Source organism: Gambusia affinis, linkage group LG07, assembly GCF_019740435.1.
Source record: "Gambusia affinis linkage group LG07, SWU_Gaff_1.0, whole genome shotgun sequence".
Lineage (NCBI taxonomy): Eukaryota > Metazoa > Chordata > Actinopteri > Cyprinodontiformes > Poeciliidae > Gambusia > Gambusia affinis.
This window is the reverse complement of record NC_057874.1, coordinates 1,966,254-1,987,584: the sequence shown is the minus strand read 5'-3', so window position 1 is coordinate 1,987,584 and position 21,331 is coordinate 1,966,254. Positions and strand designations below refer to the sequence as shown.

General features: G+C 39.6%; 1 protein-coding gene across 6 annotated transcripts in view; it reads left to right on the top strand.

The window, feature by feature from the left end:
• The first annotated feature begins 16,413 nt into the window (after window positions 1-16,413).
• Window positions 16,414-21,331, top strand: part of LOC122834663 (protein 4.1-like) — a 115,684-nt gene continuing 110,766 nt past the window's right edge. For 2 of the 6 annotated variants that reach the window (XM_044123315.1, XM_044123317.1), the window contains exon 1: window positions 16,699-16,944. The gene's annotated coding sequence lies outside the window, so the exon portion shown is untranslated. Of the gene's footprint in view, window positions 16,503-16,695; window positions 16,945-21,331 lie in introns of those variants that run through there. The other 4 variants (XM_044123314.1, XM_044123313.1, XM_044123316.1 and 1 more) reach the window with 4 other exon arrangements.

The window sequence follows — 21,331 nt, the reverse complement described above, 5'->3', positions numbered from 1 at the left end:
CAAGTGTTTTAGTGGTAGCAGTAGAAATGAGTTGCCTTTAACAGGCCGTCTAGTTGCTTTTTACAAACCATTCAACAAATCAAAATATTGAAAAGCCAATTAATTTTTTGAACTTTTTTACTAATTGAAAAGCCTCACATGCATTATTTACATAGATGTTTGAAAGCCTTTATTTCAGTTAATTATGATTTTCTACTTTCCAAGAGATCAGTTCTCCAGAGCTCATTAAAGCTCTGGAGAACTGATCTACAGAAGAAGGAGGTAATTAAACCATGTCATTCCAGTGTTTTGTACCTGTGGTACATCTAAAACCTGTAGGACCGCTGTCCTACTGGAGGACTGGAGTTTGGAACAACATGGAGACGGAGGAACAGAGCAGTCATAAATCCAAAGCCTCTGCAGCATTTTGTTTTCTTCTTCTCTGCCTCAATAAGGGAGCTAAATGGGGCCACGACTGCTGCCATAGGCTCCCAAAGTGACTCACCACATACCTAACAGATCTTGTTTGCCACATCTGAGCTTTTAGCACAAAAAAGAAAAAACGTTTTTGGATGCAGACTGACTCACACTACTCAAACTACTCAAAGGTACTGCTCCCCTTTTTAAATCCTCCATGAACTTTTGTATTTTCGAACTGAACCAAGGGCGTCGGAGATTGGAAACGCTCGGGCGGTCAGGTAATGGGATGACACAGATGGCCTGAGCCTCCTGTGGTCACGCTGTGGGCAAATTCACAGCCAGAGCCTGCAGAACAGAAAGCCTGTCACATTAGGCAGCAGACACTCAGGCACTACTCACCTACATTTCTATCAAATTATAACTTGTGCTGGAGTCTGTCTAACAGAGAAAAGAAAATTTGAGTGTGATAAATTATAGCATTTACTTTTGACAAGTTTGGATTTTACTCTGGCTTTAAGTTGTATGAGAGACTCTCCTACCCTGAACATTCTGGAGAACGGGAGAGTTAAGGCCTCAAAATGCCACAGTGACTTAATTTCAAATTCAAGCGTAATTTCGAAATACAGCTTCTGGGCATCAGTGAAACACACACAGCAGGTTCTTGAATACCTCTCAGATGAAATAATCTAAAACAGAACTGGACTGCGAGTTTTAGCATGACAGAATCAGGCGTCCTCTGAAGACTCTGTCAGCTCCTGCTGTTAGAAGACGCGCTCTGATCTCCATTCTACCTCTCAGGCCTTTCTTCTTGGTGCCAAAGGTTTCTTCTAATTTAAGTCCCATCTTTTCCCGTCTGAATCAATCTAGCAGCTTCTGATGATGCAGGATTCTTCTATGTGGAGACTCCACAGATTTGGTTGCAACTTGAAGCTTAAGACTGAACACTGAGTCATTGATTTTAATCCTATGAAGAGCCTTGAAACTGACAAACTCAAGGCCAAATCCTGCACAGCTTTTTATGTGTTCCTCTGGACTCCAGAGGAACACATAATAAAACCTATCAAGATGGCAGTAATTTGCTGAAAGCAGTTTTTATTGTTGAATGAGGTGGAAGTGGATTAATTTGAGTGAGAAGCAGATTTAGAAAACATAAAATGACCCAGTTCTGTTCGTCCCACCTGTTGTTTTCTGGAGGTGATTGTCAGAGAACGTAACGTTTCCCAGGGAAACAGTTTTCAAGGTTCTTCTGATGCAGGTCATGTTTATAAGTTATGTCATCTGAGGATTCAATTTATCAAGTTACAATGCTTGGTGAAATTATTCACACATTTTGAATTTCTCACAATTTCTCACGTCACAAATACAAACTTCAGTGTATTTTGTCGGCTTTCTACGCGACAAATCAACACACACACACACACACACACACACACGCACACACACACACACACACACACACACACACACACACACTCAAAAAATTGTGAAGTGGAATAAAAACGATGACTGGCTGTTTAAATTTTAAAAAATGTAGAAAGAAAAGTGTGGCATGGATTTTTGGACTTTGACTTGTCCATTCAGATCTGTGATCTAAATGATTCCATAATAAATCAGGCTGTATGATTATTTTGTGGGTCTTTGACCACAGACCTTTAGCATTTCGAGGGTTTCTTCCTGAATTGTTCTCTTTGTTTCCATCCATCTTTTCATCATCTGTGACCAGCTTCCTTGTCTCTGTGAAGAAGTGAACGCTCATGGCTGCTGTGACCTGGTTTCTCTTCAGAGATGGCGTGAACAGGCAGATTTTTTTTTATCATCCCTTAGCAAACTTTAAGGGACATCTTGCTTCTCCCACCTGAGCTGTGGATCTCTGCAGCTCCCCCAGAGTCACCACAGGCCTCTTGGTTGTGTTTCTGATTAATCCTCTCTTTCCTTGGTCTGTCAGTTTTGGTTGATTACCATGTCTTAGCAAATTCAAGTTCATGTATGATTACTTCTGCAAGATTCTCCAAATAAGAAAGAATCAGGAAAAGATCTCGTTTTGCCTGCAACCCCTTCATTTTATCAAATGCAATTCCTTGTCTCTGTGTCGGACATTGACATTGACAATGTGATTATTTGAAACACCACAACTGTGGAAATGTCTCTAAATTTCCAGATAAATAGTTCAATTAATTTAAAATCCTGGCTCTGATTGGGTTTAGAATGAACTGATTCAAAACTGGGCAAAACATAATCTTTGTTCTGTGATTCTGTTACAGCTGTCGTCCATTCCTCCATCGCTTCCACTCACTCTGAGAAATCAACAGTGGTTGTCTGGGAGCAGGAGAAATCTGTAAAATCTCCATTAATACAGTTCATACATATATCATAAAGAATATCTTTGTAATAATCAGAGGACAGCAGGGCTTCTCTAGCAGAAACAGTGAGAAACATTTCATATTTACTGCATAACATCACCACTATGTTTAATAATGTAATATGTAAATATGTCAACATGTTTTTTAGGACAGATATTTGATTAACTGTTTTTCAATGTTTAAAGTTGATTTTGGGCAGCAGCATGAATGTTTTCATGTGTGACTGATGAGAACAGTTAAAAAAGTGTGTGTGCATATGCGTGTGTGCGTGTGTATGTCAGGATTTACCTATTTAATCCCATCTCATTTATTTTTCTCTCACCTGGTCGAATATGCAGCACCGTTTCTCTTCTGATTCAGTTTACAGTAAAATCATTGCAAAGGCAAAAAGATTTACTGTGAAACATAAAATAAGATTTAACCAGGGTTCTCATTCAGCAGCTAACTGGTGCTCAGTTCAGTCCTCTGTGAGCTCATCCTTAGAAAAGATTGAGAGGCTTGAGACACAGAAGAGACCAATAAAAATGTTTGTTATTTCTCTTTTGGTTTGAGGTCATACTGACAATCCATATTATTAAATTTTATTCTTTTAGCTGATTGTTGTTGTTATTTTTTTTATTTTATTGTTTGCATTGTCGTTTATATACCAACCATTATTTCTTCCATCTCGTTGCTTTCTTCTGTGTATCTTTTAAAATGTTCCCACCACTTGGGGGCGCTGTGAGCATGACTCAATTGCACCAAATACAATTGGTGCAAATTATACAGCACTTAAACGTGCTGTTTAATTTGTCAGATTTTGAGACAAAATAAAAATTCTACAAAAAAAGTCAAAGAACATTATTGTACTTAAAATGTTCATATAGTGAAAACAAATGAAATGAACATTTATTGAACTCATTTATATTTATTCAGAAATGATTCCCTTCAAACGTTTTTAAGAAAAAATATTAGGATCCCCAAGACAGAGAAAGTACTGTGACATATTACTGTGTTATTTATAGTAAATTATTGTTCTATTTTTACTGCATTTCTTAGATAACTTTCACTTCCCTGTACCTGCTTTGCTTAAAGAGTTCATAAGCAAATCCATGTTTGCATTAGAGATGTTGTCGGTTGTCTGGTTGCCTGAGCTGAGGGAGTCACAACATCAATGCTTCAGTGTGTGAGGCATGAAAGGAGAAATGTGTTTGTGCCCCGGTGCTGTGCAGCTGTGGCCCCGGCCCCTGGCCCAGGGGACAGGGCATCTATGGCCCTCTAATCAGATTGTACCCCCTCTGGGACCCAAAAGACTGAAAACAATATCATCATTTCTGAAGCTGGTGGAGTGAGGAGGAACTCCTGCTCTTTGTTAAATGAGTTATTACAGAATGACAACAGAAATGTGCAGCGAAAAGCAACCAATCACAGCCAGGAGGAGGGACTTAGTGCTGTCAGTCAACCTCAGACAGTAGATTACAGAGACTAGATAAGAACATTATGGGGTGATGTGCTATACTTTTTAGTGAGAAAGTGATGTGATGTTCTGGAGCAGCTGGACCAGTCCTCTAATCCTGGACATGTTCTTCAGGTGATAGAAAGCCGACTTTGTAACTGTCTTTATGTGTCTCTGAGGGCTCAGGTCAGAGGTCACCAGGCCTGATCTCTAGTTTCCAGCTGTATTAACTGAAGCTGGGCGCTGGCTCTACATCGCTCCTCTTTAGGTCCAAAATGCATTTCCTGGGTTTTCTTTTTCTTCAAGTTAGGATGTGACATCATGAGTTTCCATGAACTTTTTTTTTTTACAGCATTCTAATTTTCTGAGATGTTGCACTTTGGGTTTTCATTGTCTGTGAACCAAAATCATCAAAACTGACAAGAAACAGAGTCTTGGAATATATGAGTCAATGTGTGATTTTTCTGTAAGAGTTTCACTTTCTGAGCTAACTTGCAAGAAATATTGCACTTTTACACAATATTCAAATGTTTCTTTTATTTTTTATTTATATTTTTTGTTTAATGATGAAAACATAGTAGGTTTTTGTTGTTTGAGGTCAAAATAACTTTGTATTTTCTACAAATATTAATATTTCTTTAAACAAAAGAGCAGAATATTTAAGGAGGAAAGACGTTGCATAAGTGATGGGAAAGACCGATTCAGATCAAACATCTCAGCTCGTCAGTGTGACCTTCTGCTCTCTGGCTGGTTGAGGAAGGCAGGAGATGGGCTTTAGTCTGTGTGGTTTTTACATCTGTTTTCTCTGTTTGGAAGTTCACTGATCCCTGAAATCGGTTTGCTTTTAGCAGAATGGAAGACAGGGCAGGGGCTTTCCTACGCCCACAACCTTCCCTCTCACAAAGGCCTTTTTATTCACCGTTAGGCGTGTGCTGTGTGTGGCTTTTCATTTCAAATGTTTGATTCTCTGCTGCTCACCCTTCCAGTTTCCTGTGGACATTCGATGAGGTGGAAACGAGGAGCGCACCAAATACAGTTTGTTGGCCGTTTACTGATCATTAAAAAGCCTGACCTGCTGATTCTAATTTTGGCTAATACCATTTTATTTTGTTTGAAATGTTGCTAAAAGTAGAAAGAAAGTTGCTGAGTTGGCTACAGTGGGATGACTGTTGTTAACCTCAGAGGAGAGCAGAAAACGACAGTGATTAAATTTTAGACCTTTGTATCACTGATCTTAAAATGAACGAAATCAGTGGCCATAAATCGGTGCGCCCCCTAGTGGAAACCTTTGAAAATGCACAAACCTAGATTGGGAGTAAAGTGTTTTAGGTGACCTGGGTTCCAAGTTTTCCAAAATCCTACAATCTGTTTGTTGAACATCTGGACAATTTAGTTTTTTCACAAGAGACTGATTATTTAAAAATCCAAACCGATTCACTGGAGCTAAAAATTATCTGTCTTTTTGGTGTTTTCAACTTCTGTGATCTAAAGACATTTCCATCCATTCATTCATAAAAATGAGCTAGAGCTGCAAAACAGAGTTTGGACTTTAAAAAACATGTTTTTGTTGATTTAATTAATTGTTAGCCAAGCCAACTTTATTTATAAGCACTTTTAAAACAGCAAAACTGACAAAGGTGCTGAACAAATATATAAAAACATCAAAATATAACAATTGTTTAAAAAATGCAATGCACAACTTCAAAAATAGAACGACTTCTGGGTCTAAAGTAAATGATCAGAAATGATCTGATCATTTCAGTGATCAGATCATATAATATGGTTTCACAGCTTGTTCAAAGTAACTTCAACTAAACAGTTTCCATGATTTAATACACCGGCAAATCATCAGTGTATTGTATAATTTTAGGATGAATTTTATTTCATGTAAAAGTTATTATAGCTGAAACTTAAAACATTTACTTTGACAAGCAAACAGCCGTTTCCTGTGATGCCTGGTTCTCACGGCCAGCTGGTTGTCATGATCTGGTTCTGGATCAGAGTTCAGTGAATTTATCGAACATTCCAGACATATTTTCTGTTGATGTTGATCATATGTCTATTGTAATACATATTATTGATTTATTGTCCAGGATTCTGAAAACATACTTATCTTGCACCAACTTGAATGTAGTTCATCTAATAGTTACTGAGTTCTGTTGTGCTGTCCTAAATATTGGTTCAAGTGCTAAAAGCGATTCCTCCAACAGAAAATGGTTCCATTGTTTTGCTTGTTTCTCCCCACTAAATAATTCTTTGCTGTAATAGAATGCAAATGGATGCTAATGTTAGCCATGCCTGGTTCAGACCGTCCACTTCTGCAGGTAACTGACAGGTAATCTGCCTGATTGGACCTTCGTAAGTCTTTGCTGCAGGTAAATGAATTTGTCACGGAGCTCTTGGAGAACTCGTCTCTGCCAGGATCAACGCCAGTGAAAAGGAAAATCCTTGGTGAGTCTTTGAACATAAACAGGTTGTGAAGATGGTGTTTGTTTTATCTTATGAGTATAAAAACTAACTCCCTGCATGCCATCAGTCCATCAGTACTTGAACCTTTTTTTTGTCACATCACAACTGCAAACTTTGGTCTATTTTATTTGGACCAAAACATGGTGCACAATCGTGGAAGGAAAGGGAAATAATAAATGGTTTTCACTTCTTTGTGAATAAATATCTGGAGTGATCTGTTCATTTCATTCAGCTCTCCACAGTGAATACTGACTGGACCCTTTTAGCTGCAATTACAGCTGAACATCTGTTGGTGTGTGTCCCTAACAGCTTTGCACCTGCACAGATTCAGTTTTTGCCAACTCTTCTGTACTAAACAGTTCAAGCTCAGTCAGATTTAGGAAGAGCGTCTGTTAAGAGTCATTTTGATCTCTCAGCAAACAGATTCCATCAGATCCTCAGTTGGAATTGAGCTCTGAACTTTTCATTCACACTGTAGCTCCGTTATCCTGCTGGTCTTTAAGACATTTTAATGAAATCAACTCAGTCTTTCAGTCAGTGCCTTGTTGTTGCACCTGAAAGTATTTAACCAAACAACTTTAAACTAGATTGAAGGTCAATATTTATCTTAACTAAATATTTCACTTGGAGATAAGGGTTTATCTTAGAAACTAAATATTCATCATAAATAGTAGTTTGTTTAAACTGCTAGTTACTTCTCTCATTGTCACATTTTTAAATAAATAAAACCATCTGAAAAAAGGCTATACAACTCAAATTATTATTATTTTTTCACCTTTACAACAGTTCACTACCTCAGGCCAACCTGGTGCCTGATCGGCTTCACTCACCTTTATTGGAAACGTCTGAACCAAGAAATGCAGGGGGAGGGGGGTCATTATACGTTTTGGTGCAACTGTAGTTGGAGATAAACTTTCTATTTTTAGGTTATAACTATAAGTATGATGTCACTGCCAGTAATTGTTTTGACGGCCAGCTGTGGGGCAGCGGCTGCAACGTTCAGGAAGTAACAGTTGGTTTTCTGCAGCTGTGAAGGAGCTGCTGCTGCTGTTGCTGTTATTGTTGCTGCTGTTATTGTTGCTGCTGTTGTTGCTGCTGCTGTTGTTGCTGCTGCTGTTGCTGCTGCTGCTGCATACAGAACCTTTCTGACCAAACAAGCTGCTTCCACTCTGGCCTTTGATTCAACAGACTTAGTCACCTGGAAAGGTCAAATGAAGTAAATTACACACAGCTTAGCTGCAGAGTAGCAGCTTTGTTTCTCAGCTCTGTCAGATCTACAGAAGAAATACTGAAGCTCTAACCTTTGGGGTGGATTGCAGAAAAGTCAGGGGATCAAAATTTAAGAACTCAGTTGGCTTGTTAAAAACAAAAATGTCTTTCAGCTCATTTTGAAACAATGTTTTATATTTCTATCAGTCGGATGTTTTCATCCGACCGATGGCAGTTGAAATTCAACCTTTCACTTTGGCGGTTTTAGCCCCGGTAAACGGTCGCACACATGAAAGGTCACGCAGTGGTGGAACAAATCAAGAGAGGGAAATGGCCAGCAGATAGCGGTGAGGGTGAGGAAGAGGAATGAGACAGGAGGGAGACAGGATGCTGCAGGTCTCCTCTGAGTCTCTTCACAGACACTGTAAATCACTGGGAAAGGCTCACGTCATCAGTTCAATCCCAGACTGTCACACACAGAGGAAACTGTTTCTGACTGCAACCTGTTTATGCAGTCAGATGGAAAAACGGCTAGCGACAACAGCAGATACAGCGGCTTGTTTTCCAAAGTGGGGAACCAAACGTGGAACTGTCATGCAAATTTTTTACACAGTTAATCAGTTAGTGCTCAAGTGGAGCTCAGAGATAAAGCTGAGCCAGTGAGGTGTGGAAGTTCAGTTGCTGGCAAACCCAGAATGACCCACATTTAGCTCAAAGAGAAAACTTCCAGAAAACTGCAAAACAGCTGAAATACCGAGTCCCTTTAATTCAAAGCTATCCCACCTGTTAGAGTCACTTTTGATTACTAACTGAAACATTGATGGATATATTTGATGTATATTTTGTTGATGATTTTGATTACTGTATTGTGGTTTTATGGTTGAAACATTTTGCTGAAATGTGCTGTACAACATTTCTATTAAACTCGACCTGACCTTTGAATAAGCCTGAGTAACAAGAACATCACCTTGGCAACTCCTGCTGTATGTTCATTATGTCCAGTAACAACCAGACAGAATTTTGAAGCATGAAGTTAAAAATATAACTCCTAAATAAATAATTTGCATATCGCTAAGTTTGAATGCATTCCATTAAAATAGTAACCTGATTTTTAAAAGATGAGAAATAACGTGCTCATAAACAGGGTGGCTTTGTGTAATGAAGAGGAGAAGTGGAGGGGCTGGAGTGTCCAAAGACACACTCACTGGTCACTTTATTAGGTACGTCTTGCATCAGTTCACTAGGAGGCAGATGATCTGTGAAAAAAAGATCTCTTCTGCATTTTCCCAGTGCTAACTGGAAACAACCAATCAGAGCCTGGAGGTGGATCTTAGCACTCTCTGCTACACTATAGCTATGCTAGCTAGCGACGATGGATAAACAGTTTTCCTGGAACGGAATGTTGTTTCCACATCATTAGCATATTTAGCAGTGAGTACACGGGGGTGATTGACAGCGCTAAACCCCTCCTCCTGGCTCTGACTGGTTGTCTTTGGGTACATTTCTTCAGAAGACAACGGCAGCTCATGGAGGAGGTGGAGATCGATCTTCTCACAGATGACCTGTCTCACATCATGGTGACCGCTTTACTAAGAAAGAAAATAGTTTTTATAGAAGTTAAATACTGCAGCTTTAAGTGATAATGCAGAAAATAAATGTCCAGTTGTGCTCATCAACACAGATTCACTCCAGATTGCAATCACCTGTCTCTGCTAGTTAATATTCAGACATTAAGCAGATCACTGTGTGCACTGGGTGATGTCTGTGGACGAGGGAAAGGCAGGCGGGGGAGTGAAGCTCCAAAGAGTAGAAGTGCTGAAGGCAGACAGTTTTAAGTTAAGGTCAGCAACCTAAAGCAACGGGCAGCAAGAGAAGTGAAAACAGAGTGCAGGCAGGTAGAGTGGGTGGAGGCGAGCATCAGGGGGGACTGGTGACTGAAGGACAGCTGCAGGAGTGGAAGGAGAGGCTTACAAGATGTCAGTGAGACCTGCTGTGATGTGAGCTTTGGAGATTGATTGCACGAACAAAAAGAGAAAGCTTAAATACATAAGATGCAACAAACAGTTTTTCTGCTTTAGGAGTTTGGAGACAATGTTAAGAGAGACGAGGTTCAAATGGTCTGGGCATGTGCAGAAGAGAGATTAGGATATGCTTGACAAAAAAATAAAATAAAAAATCCTCCTGGAAGACAGGAAGACTGTCGAAGGTTTATGGATGGAGCAGGAACATGCTGCACTCCAAAAACAAAGTCTGACTGGTTGTTTCTAATTTCTAGTCCAAATATCCTAGTGCACTGGAAATGACAGGGAGTTGTCAAACCTTCCAGGAATATTGGTCTCAGATCCAAGAGTATTTACAGAACAACTGGTGACTGGGTTGACATGGTGATACAGATCTGTGTACTGGAGAGATGAAGTGCAGAGTCTTTCTACAGGATGTGGTCAAAGTGGACAGAAGATGTCCAGTCAGTTTTCTGTAAATCTTTCTGTCACTCAGATTGATGCTTTGACTGGAAATGTGATGTCAATGATTGGACAATATACCAGCTACCCCCATCTAAGTTCTGTTTTGTTTTTGTTTGTTTTGTTTTTTTCTTGGGAAAAAAAAGTGCAAAAAGTTGAAACAAAAGCAAAATAATTATGTTATTGCCATGTAATGAACTAACACAAAATGAACTCTTCAGCAAGATGTAGGAGCTGGTTTTGAGTCAACAAGGTTCCAGGTCCACAGGCAGACCTTTTCTCTTACATCAAGACAAACAGTGAGGCAGAGCGCTGATTTAACATCTGAGATAGAATCCATTTTCAAAGTCCACCCTTCACTCTACTGTAGATAGAAATAGGTAGCCTACATGTTAATTCTGAGCTTGTAAAAAATGTCATAAATAAATCCGACATGTTTTTACTTTTCCTAACAGTATCTGTACTTATTGTATAGAAAACGTTTGGATGAATGTATTTCTTATTTCATCTTATTTCATTTGGTGGCTCTTCCGTCTCAAAGACTCTGAATTTTCTCTCTTTCCTTTGCGTTTCTGTGAAGTGGAGAAATAGAAACATTGCCAGTGTGAAGTTAATGAACTAATTATTTTCATTAGCAGCAAATCCTTGTTTCTCACTAAGTGGTCATTTAATCTCTGAGCGTAATTAGATTTCACTGGTTAGAAGTTTGTTTTAAATGTTGCTCAGTGTAACAAAGTTCAAGATGTTTTATTATAATGTGATAATGTTAGTTATCATCGCAGAACCACTCAGTAAATTAGAATATTATTGAAAAGCCCATTTAGTTTAGAAACTCAGAGACTGGGTGAAACATATTATATAGATTAATTACATAGATGGATGATGAAAGCTTTCATTTCTGCTAAATATGATGATTTATTTTAGTTTAAAATAACAAAAACATAATATGTAAAATTTGAATATTACATCAGACCATTAAAAAAACCTCTTAAAAACAGAATTGTAACAAATAATCCTCATCTGAGAGCATAATTCTAAATCACATATGTCAGAGTCAAGGCCCGCGGGCCACATCCGGCCCGCGAGAAGATTTTCTACGGCCCCTGGGATGATCTCGATTTATTATTAGAACCGGCCCGCAGACCGCAGCAAGCCGGCACCCCGTAAAAAAAAAAATCTTCCTTATTTGACGATCCTCACAACGCACCCCCACCCCCCCCCCCCCCCCCCGTTCGATCTTCACAAAGCGCACCCCCCCCCCCTTCGATCTTGACAAAACGCATTTTTTATTTGGCCCTCCGTCCATTTGACTTTGACACCCCTGTTCTAAATGATTGAATATGACTGAATCTGAGCAAGACTTGGCTGTCAGCTGATTGGTTTTTGACAGGGATCCCAGATGTACAAGCTTGTCTCAGGACCCTGAAGGGCCGATGGTCTGGTGTGATATAGAGAAGCAACATGTCGGTGCTGATCTGGCTACTTTTAACCTCAGCTGTTCCTTTAATCCGCCTCACTCATCCTGCTTCTACGTGTGGAGCAGAAATGTTACAGCTGCTGCTCATTTCTCCTGCTTGTGGTTTCGTACTCTTGCTGTTTGGACATTCTTGAAGCCAACATGATGAAACTGAAAGCTGTGCTTTGGAAACCGATGATTTGAACTTATTTTTATTTGCTATTATCTGCTGTTGGCCTGCTGCCCAGGGCGTACCCTGCCTCCTGGACAGCACCCTGCAGAATAAACCAGTGCAAACAATGAATGCAGCAAGGAATTGTGGTTAAATAGAACAGAAATATTCTAGAAATTCAGATGTGACATCAGAAAAGTGACAGGTACACAAAGCATGTAGGTCCACACCGAGGTTTATAGTTAACTAACCAACCAAATAACAAAAACTGAATTTGAAAAAACCTTTTTGTTAACAGCATTTTACTAATAACATGTAATAAAAACTATCAAACACACTAAAAACTAATTACTGAAATAGACAAATTTTTTTTTTACTAAACTACAATTAAAAACCCCCCAAAAACTATTATAACCCTTGTTCACACAAAGATAAAAGTGTAAAGATAATATTGACAAACTGTACAGTGAGGGCAAAATGACTGTGTAGCTGTCAGACATAATGTAGCAAGGATGTTTGTGCATTAAGAAACAACAAACTATTCGCAATTTACAAAAATAAAACATTATAGTAATAGATGACTGATGCTTGTTCAGAGGCCAGCAGGGTCCTCAGTAGTTTGCAGATTAATTGCAGACAAAACTAACAAAACAAAGACTCTAAACGAATCAAAGACCTCTGGATTTCCAAATGTCATCACTTCAAAACAAGTCTTCATTTTTATAACCCAACAAGATTCTAAATATTCAAAGCTAAATACCAACAATTGTGCTGGAATCTGAATCCATCTGGATGTCTGAGCTGATCAGACAGAACCAGTTTTCACCAGAATCCTTCTGCTTTATTTGAATGCAAGACGCATCACGTCCTATAAGTAGAACTGCCGTGAATTCAGTCAAGTTTAGAATTGCTTATTTATGCCTGGGGGAGCAATTTGAGGATTGAGTGTTCACCAGCGTACATGCACACAAACAAACCATTCACACACAAAACATAAAAATACAAAATATAACTGAGGAAGAGGAAGAACAGAAAGGGGGTTAATAGCAGTGGTCCTCTCTGCTGCTGGCCAGAAAACACCAGTGTGTCAGGGGGCAGAAACATTAACATCATATAGAAGTGCAATTATTACACTGTAGATAAGGCAAACTGCCCACCTCTTGTACTTGTACTACTCTTCTTACTAAACATGCATTCTAACAGTTTCTTGTCACTGACTGCCCTCCATATCTCTGCTTCCTGCTCTCCAAAGACACGGTTATCAAATCTTTCTGCCCTCAGCTCTATTGTCGTGAACCATCTGAAGAGCTGCTGTTGTTCCCTGCATAGAGAGTTGGTTCATTATTAATCAGACTGGCTTTGAAGTAGATCTGATTGATTTGTCCATCTGCAGTTTGAAAAAAAGAAAAGAAATCTCTGTGTATTACAAAGTCCAGAGTGTAGATCAGTGGCTAAGTAATTGATGGATTTTTCAGTTTTGCTGCTTTATTGCAGGTGCCATGTGCATGCAAACCTGATCAGCTCCAACAGCTCTGAATTTTTACTGGATTAATGTTTGTTTTCACTTTTATGTCTGACAGACCGGCTCGACTTGAACGCTGCCTCACTCACTTCGTAATTTTCCTGGGGAAAATGTTTTCATGATGTAACCCTGAGAAAGAATTAGGGATGCAGAAAAGGGCTTGGATGTGACTCGTGAAAACTTTTATGGGAGGAAGGAGAAAGATGAAACGAACGAGACTGAAGAGGAGCGAGAAGGAGTGGACCTTAAGACCAGAGAGGGAAAATATCCAAGGTATTCGCTATTGATTTTCAGGAAACGTGCAGAAACAAATGTAAGATTTAGTCATCACTTCAGCCACTGAACTACCTCAAAATCTATTTATAGTAGCAACGGATTTGAGGGGTGAAAAGATGTATCCAGTTCCCATGGCGATACATGACTGTTGTCAGGAAAGTCCAGTTATCCCTCCTTTTTTGATTTTTGCAAAGGTTCCAGAAATCATAAACTACTTTTAAAAATCCTTCATCTGAATCTTTTGATTCTTTATATTGCTGTTTTAATGCGTTTGAAATTCTAAATTAGAACCAGTGAGAGTGCTCCCATTTAGTTACAAACTATTTTAGATGATGATCAAATGAAGCCTAAATAAAAAAGAAAACAACAAAAAAGTATTCCTAATAGTTCTTTAACACAGATGGAGAGCTCCAAAGCAGACACTCAGGGATCACTCATCTCATGTTGTCATTCTGTCTTTGTTCTACTGACTAGCCAAACTGCTGAACTATGAACTGCTTCAGCACAGTGGAGGTTTGTTCAGTGCTAATATCTAAATGAATCATTTCAAGACGAGTTAAAAACTGCTTCCTGTTTTAATCCAACATAAGAAGCTCCAACAAAGTGACTCACTGGAATGCTTTTCTAGCTGAATGTTGTCCACCAGCCTGAAGCAAAGTCCACACAACGAGGAAACAGTTGAACTAATACTTCCTATCTAACTTCAGAATAAGAGTCTGGTCCAAAGCAATGCATTATGGGTGCCGAAAATGAATTCACTTATTTATTAGATGAAGTAGCATGCTGACAACATTCACTGGCACTTTGTAATGACAACTATTTAATTTTGCAAGATGCTACATCCCTTCACTGTACAGAAAACCCAGTTAACCAGCAGAGAGGCTTCATCTCTGATCATTTGTTGAGGATTTGCTTAATATCTGTGAGTAGATGCACTCTCTAGAGGTTTTACACATTAATTATAATCAAAGAGAGAGATTGTTTCATTCACATGGCAGAAATCTGATAAACTCCCTGAAGAGAAGTCAGCTGCTTTGCTCTACTGACTCCAACAGGCTCTTGCTTCTGCTTGAGGCTAGCAACAGCAGGCTTCATTTGAACCATCATAACTGAGAATCAGACAACAGAAAGGTTGGTTTGGTTGGACATCATCAGGACGAATCACCACACGCTACTCAGCAGTGACAGTGTGTTCGTGGTGATGTGAAGTTCGGTGTCAACCAAACCACCATTGTCTCTAACGGCCAAAAAGCTCCCTTTTGGTTTCATCACACCAAAGAACTTTCCTCCATCATGGCGTCTCCCACATGCCTCTGGGCAAACTTTAGTCAAGCCTCGGTCTGAGTTTTCTTCAAAGGTAACTTTCCCGTTGCCACTCTCCCATGAAGGTTTGACTGGTGAAGAACCAACTGTTGTTGTCACGGTTACGTGGTGTCTTTGCTCTCTGGTCTCTCAGGTTGTGAGAATGTGGTCATAATGTGGTCATAATGTTCCTTCCATGTCAGGATGGATTTAGCTGAACTCTAGAGGACACTCCGCGCCTTGCAGATGTTTTCAGAAGCAGGATGTCTCAGGGCCAGCAGTGGCTCATCCTTCACCACGACAGATGGTGTTTTTGTAATAGTGTGATGGGAGAAATAGTCTGTCTTTACACAGCAGGTCTTGATGTTCAATTCAGAATTTTTCTTGCTGAAATCAGATGTCTGTGTAAATGTCTTACGACCCCAAAGAGACTCAGATGCGCAGAAGAAGAACTCAGACGTGACGCAGCTGTGCTCTGTTTAGTTTGAAATAATGGACAAAAGAAACAGAAAGCACAACTAACAGTGATGTCTGTCTGGATGTGGAGTCCAATCCAAGAGCGGTTCCTTCAGGATGTGATGCGCTTCAGTGGAGCAGACTTCTTTCAATTATGATTTATTTGTATTTTTATGTTCAGTCTTGTTCCTTCAGGTGCAGAAATATGATGCATGTCTCAGGTCAGTGACATAAAGGTCCAGTTAAATTCAGGAGGACTGTTCTGACTGCAGAGCTTTGAAAACAATCATCTGATTTAGCTCCATGTATGGAAATGGTAAATCAGACTTTTTTTGGTGGCTGAGAAGATCTGATCTGTCTGATCAGACTGCTGTGGAAGAGTTGAGAAAGGAAAAAAAAAAAAAGATCCGATCTGGGTTGCATTTTCCTGCTGTGTTCTAAATAACAACAATGCAAAGTGTTTGAGGTCTACCGTCCAGCCAACAAACTCCACCTGTAGAGTTGTTCTACTGCACGGCTAACAAAACAGCCCCGACCTGCACGCTAACATATTTTGCTGAAATCCGGAGCAATGTTCCTTTAATTCTGTTATTCTGCTGAATGTGTCTCCATTTCCCTGAGGAAACGCAGAGCGATTAATCAAATCAGCAGCAGCAGCAGCAATCTCTCACTGATTAATTCTATCAAACCAACCTCGCCTCTCAAAATAATACATTGTTAATTTAGAGGCGCACAATGGAGGAGTGATACCTGACTGACGAGCTCCTGTCACCCGTGTTTACAGGAGCGGGTGTTAATAAATGGTGTGTGTGTGCGTGCGTGTGTGTGTGTTGGCTGGCTGCTGTTGATGAGATCAGAGAGGGACCGTGCATTCCTGACGACACAGCGCGAAACAGCAGCTCCTCCTGAAGCAGCTGCTGGAGGGGTGAAATATTTCATTCACCGAAGAAGGAAACATGTTTCACTGTCCCGCAACCATTCCAGGTGGGCTTCAATGGTGCACATCACGCACGTATGGCGGTCAGTCATTCCACGCAAAAACGCGTGACTGCAGCACATCATAACAAGAGATTATGTCACCTTGTTGGCGTATTTTTTATTTACATTTGAAAACTTGCTGACGGAGACGGAGGTTTGTGCAGCAAAGGCACGAGCGGTGTTCATCTCCACATGCACACCCACAGTGTGCGTGTGGGTGTGTATATGTGTGTGTGTGTAAATCTCCCCTTCTTTGACTCCAAGCATCTGACAGCGTCCCTCCCTCTCTCTCCTCCTCCCTCCCTCATTAGGCGTTACACCGGCAGCACACCGACCCACTCCCTCTCCTTCTAACCGGGAAATAAACACAGAGCGGCGGCAGCAGGACTGAACTCCCCACGGTGCGCACCATCCATGGTCCTCCTCTGGATGCCTGTGTGACAGGAGGGTATGTTGGCAAATTCATGTTGTATTTTTGCTCTGACAGCTGACTGCGTTGTAAACACGGTGTTGTTTCCTTAAATGCTTCTTCTTTATTTTTTTTACTGTTTATATTTGTTTTTATGCGCATAATTCGCAACTGATGGCGGGGTTTTTTTTTGTGCTGTGGTGAAAGACAATTTGTTCGAACTGAGGCTGCTCCACACACCGGATCATTTTCTAACACGCATGGACTTTACCCTGCGCTCCCTGCCGGAGGGGGGTGAAGACAAAAAAGAAAAAAATCCTGGGAATGAAGCAGGAGCAAGTTGTTGCGTCGTTTCTTTCTTTCTTTTTTTCTTTTTTTTTCTTTTTTTTTTTTTTTGCGCCTACTGGCCCTGTCAGTGTGTAGACTACACGACCAGCAGGCAGAAACCAGGACACGCTCCTACCCGGGTTCCTCCTTCGCTGCGTGAAAAACGAGCTACTTTAATGCTCTTAAGCACGCCATAACCTTTCTTGTCATTTTTTAAAGCTTCAGAGATCAGCTGCTCTGCTCATGGCCCAGCCCGTCAGGATCTGCTTTTGGATTAGTCATTGTGTTCTCAAACACACCCATTGCTAATAACTCAGCAGCCTCATTTTGCTTATGCAGAGTCTTGCAGAAGTATTCATACCCGTAGAACTTTTTCTGTCGTTGCTACGTCAGCTTCATGTGTTTTTGTGTTTTGTCCGTCTGATATTCACATGTTGACATTTTTGCCCATTCTCAGAAAATACCTCAAACTCAGTCAGATTAGATGGAAAGCAACTATGAACATCACATTTAAAAATTCTGCTACATATTCTGATTTATTTGGATCTAAGTCTGGGCTTTGACTGGGCCATTCTAACACATGGAAATGCTTTGATCTGAACCGTCCAGCTGAATCAGCTCCAGTTTCAGGTCTCTGAGCTGCTTTTCTTCCAGGATTCTCATGTGTTTAGCCTTATCCATCGTCCCATCAGTACTGATTAGCTTGAAGAAAAGCATTCCCACAGCATAATGCTGCCAACACCATGTATCACTGTGAGGGTGGGGTGTTAGTTTTCCACCATACATGCCGTACAGTTTCGGCATCTTGGCCAAAACATTTAACAGTGTTGTCCTCTGACCAGATGACAAACGCCGTCCCCTACAAACACAAAAACTGACAGTATGACTTCCAGCGGTTTCTCTTTACACTTACTTTATTTATGCTTTAACAGCCATAATTATACTGGAATTATTTAACCCTGAGGGTGACTCCATGTACTACTTACTACTTCCAGGTATCAAAGAGGCTGAATACCAGTGATGGACACTGCTAACTAAAAAGTTACTTATACTAATCCTAACCCTAAATTGTAAGCAATTATTCTGCTAACACTGAAGCCCTACACTAATAATAAGCAGAAGCTAGTGCTAAAGTGCTAACTTCAGTTCACAGTACATCTACCAATTAAATTTTTACATGATAATTTACACATTCTACAATGGCTGGAGATATCATATTTAGGTCTATATCTTGTTCTTATTCAAAATTTTCTAAAGCACTAAGTCAGTTAGTGCTTTAGAATTTATCAGGAAAAATGAATGTGGAGGAAGCTAAGTGAGCTAAGCCTTTTCAAAGCACTAAGCACTAAAGCGCTAAGTAAAAAATTAGCTCTGCTATTAGCACAGTGCTGAATACAAATTCATTCCACACTCAGAGCACAACCATAGAGCTCTTTGCTTTTTTGCGCTCCAGACGCATACACTGCCTTTTGTAGTTTTCTCTCATAAAGTCCCATTAAAATACAGGGAAGTGTATGGATGTGACATAATAACATGTGAAAAGGTTCAAGGGGTGTGAATACTTTTAAAAGGCACTGTACACTTAGCATGCGTTGGGCTCTCAAACTATTTTGTATGTTTCACCAGCAGCAGCACAATGTGGTTATTTTTTGTCTTCAGAAACATAGAGTAACTAAAGTTGCCCTCAGCTCACGGTGAATGAAGCTGTCAGTGTTCAGTGTGCAGAAGGCTGACTTCAGTGAGCAAATCTGTCTGCAGAGGTGGAGCATGCTTAGGCAATTCCTTACAAGCTATGCAAATAGTTTCACAATTATTCCCCCGGCTGTCACAGCCTATGTAGAAATATTCTGGCCTACTGTGGAATATCCGAGGAAACTATAAGAGGACTTCTTTTTATCTTAAAAATGATCATGTGATATGTGAATTATTGACCATTTATTAACACCTGAGAATACAGCGAAATGGCATTTTGAAGTGTTGTTGAGGCTGTTACTGCCAGAGGCTAAACATTCAGAATGACAGTTAGTCATTAAACATGACTGTTTAATCCAAACTGTTATCAAATGCAAATGCATTAAAAACTACTTTGATCTTGTAATCCATTTAAAGATGTCTAAGGTTCTAAAATATAAATATGTTCCATATAAACATATTTCTCCCCAACCCTTTCCCTTTAAACAGGGAAGTGTGGTGTAGTTTTTGTTTCTTGTAGCTCTCTGATTTATGCACCTACATGACAGATAGTCTGCTATTAGAAGCCTTGAAGAACCCATATTTTACATCACTGGTTATCTAAATGTTCGTCCTGATATTCGATGTCTTGTAAGTGGAAGTAGACACCCAATAATACACACTTGGAAGGTTCTCTGTTGACCCTCGTCCATGACCAGGAAGTTCACAGGGTCATGTGGCCGGTTTTAGAAAACACACAGTAAAAACAACTTTTGAGGTGAATAATGAAGAACTGCAAGAAATCAGACAAACATGATGATTTCTTGCATGATGATAATAATGTCCTTCCTCTTGATGAAGGACATTATTAATAAGTTATCTTGTGGTTATCCAAATGAACTTAACCCTGCAAAGACAATAAAAAAAAACTTGCACAACTAAAATCAAGCAACATCCTCTTCAGATCAGATAAACTGAGCAGCCTTTTTGATTTCAAATTTGACTTGAGGGAAAAACCATCAGTTCAACAAAACGACTCAAACAAAAGAGAAGAGGTTTTGTTTTAGTGGGTCTTCAGCTGCATCACATTCTTCAGATTTGATCTTAACTGTTGATGGGACTGCTCTGCAAGTGCAAAAAGTCAAAGATTCACATAAATACACATTAAAAATATTTCAAATCCCCTGATTTACTTTAAACTGAGTATTGATTTAATATTTTCTGTCTTATTTCATTTTTCGGTGTGATGGGATTCAAACGAGCTTTTGAGTGCAGACATATTCACACTCCTCCAGACTTTCCATTATTTGAAATGCGCTGCTCACATAGTGCTGGTTTCACAATATGTTGCAAAAATGGAGATGCACATAAACAGTCTTCCAGGTTTTGTGATGCCTAGTGTGGCCTTGCACTTTGCAAAGGGAAGTATTTTTACAGGCTCAGGCAGACTTTTCTTTTACATAATCTACACATTTAATATCATATTGTATCACTTAGATATTTATTTTATGTACGGTTGTACAGCAAGAATATAATAGGGCTTAAAATAAAATCCTTAGAAACTCGGTTCCATACATTTATAGTCTTTGTCATAATCTGATTTATACACCCACTAAGAGTCCCTTTTAAAAGGTTTTCCAATATTTTATTAAACTACAGAAGTTTCCTTTGGACTGTGGACAGTTTGGAATCAGGTGCTAATATTATTGTTTTGATCATTAATCCTGTGTTTTGCCTAATAAGTGATATTGAGAATATGTCAGAAAGATTTTAGAGCTTGCATGATTAATTATGTCCTTCCTTGAGTCAATGATTCTTGCCAGTGTTGAGTGGTGAATGAAAGGGAATGTTAGAAAATCTGGCTATGTGACCTGTGGTTTTGTAATGTTGAAGGCTTATTCAAAGTAAATACTATACAGGTGTCTAAAACAGCATCCTGATTACACTGCTGCTGTTGCGATTTGGTAATGCACAAGGCCAAACAAAGGGAGCTTAGTGCTTGTTTTCTGATTTACTGCTAAACAACATTAGCTGGTTGACATGTTCATTATTAGTCACCATGTCCTGCTTTAGTCCTGAGACGACATGTGACTCAGTTTCATATGTATGTGTGGTTCCAGTTCTGTTCTACCTTAACATTGCTGTAAAGGTTCAGAAGTCTTGCCTTAAATGACACTATGTTCAGGGATTGTAACCTTTGCCATAACACTTATCATGAGGGAATATCAAAAAATAGATCTAAAGTCCAAATGCCATAAGGTTTTGAATTTGACAGCTCTAATTCAAGCATGTCATACTGACTTTGACATCCTAAAGTTCTGTGTCGTTTAGCAGATTGCTTGTCTTTGGCCATTCAGTCAATTAATGGCTCTTACTCCTTTTAGGCACTTTCTTACTTCCTACTTTGGTACCCTTAGACAAATCATTT